We start from the raw sequence: 1,521 nt of genomic DNA, 5'->3' as shown, positions 1-1,521 counted from the left end.
ATAGTTGAACTTTTGTGTTTGTTTCATATTAATCTTTTTGTTTTTCCTACTAGTCTATCCATAAAAATAGGGGACTTATTTGCTTAATGTTTTGCTCAGCATTGTATCAGTAATGCCTAGCACAGTTTCTAGACAATTATAGGTACTCTAAAATAGATTTTTTAGAATGAACGAATATATTCATAACATACACACTCACATATGTGTAATTTTAGTGTCGTAACTAATGCACCCTATAGTCTCCAGACATAAATTAATACACTTTTCTACTAATTCGATTAAAGTTGCGACTTGGTAGAATTCATGCATAGCGTTTTTGTTGTTGTTGTTGTTGTTGTTGTTTTTGTACTCATCTAGATTCTTATTTTTTAATTTTGACTACTAGTAGTTAATACCAACTGACAATAAAAGAAATGGATACCTTTCTTGTGTAAGAGCTGGCAAAAGCCAAACTCTGCATACTGAATAAAACAAAACAGAGAGTTGAGTTTATTGCAAGGATTTCAACCTGCAAGCTGGGAAATTCAAGGCTTTGGGCACAAGGGGTCTTGAGTTTCTCATAGACAAAGCAATTCGTATGGGATAAATACAAAAGTTATTTGGATTTTTTAGCAGATTGGTTGGCTAGTGGTCTTCTTATTTGGATCAGGATAGCTCAATCAAAGGAACAAGGAAGTCCAGAGATGCCATGAACAGACTTGGCATTTGGGGATTGGCTGGTATCCTTTGTTGATTTCTGAGAAAAGCCATAAATTCCTGTAAGTTTAGGTTAAGTTTAATTTATGCATATAAATTGATATTCTTTATTTTATCCTCAACACAAGTGACTCCATTTTAGTTTGGTTCTACAGAGCAGTTTCACTGAAATTCATCTGTATTTGGTTTTCCACTTAAACTAGGTTATTTAGAAAATGAAAATGATTAAAAAATGGCTTCATAAAAAAGAGCCTGACTTGGTTCACTAATTTGGATATGGTACATGACCATGTCTAGACTAATGTTGCCATATTAATTTTTTTATAACTGTCAAGGATAAAATTAAAACCCTCACAATATTTAACATCAGTAATTATTTCAGAGCCTTTGACTAACTCAAGTTCTAAGATAATGCAGTTAAAAAAAAGGACAAATGACAACAGTTGGACACATACTATATAATAAATACACATAGATGGACAGAGATTGAGATACATAGTCTAAAAGATATTTAAGAATAGATAGAAATCATATTATATTTCAGAAATTCTTAGTCTCCAAACACCTAATCTCCTGATTACTTTGTCTCTAGAGCCTAAAGCTACATGTTTTCTGAAAGATTATTTGTTTTTCAAAAGTAATAGATCCATTATCTGTACTTAGCAAAAACATTTTTTTAAAATAGCCATATACACACATCTTTAGAACTACAATTTTGTCAGAATTTTTCTCATTGTTTTATGTTTTAAAATAATTTATTTATTCTTGTTTTACATATGATACTGCTTTAAAGTTTCCAGAATTGCCCCACACAGGACCATTTTG

The sequence above is a fragment of the Pteropus vampyrus genome, unplaced genomic scaffold (genome assembly GCF_000151845.1).
Source record: "Pteropus vampyrus isolate Shadow unplaced genomic scaffold, Pvam_2.0 Scaffold57, whole genome shotgun sequence".
Lineage (NCBI taxonomy): Eukaryota > Metazoa > Chordata > Mammalia > Chiroptera > Pteropodidae > Pteropus > Pteropus vampyrus.
The sequence above is the reverse complement of the archived record's forward strand: the minus strand, read 5'-3'. Positions refer to the sequence as shown.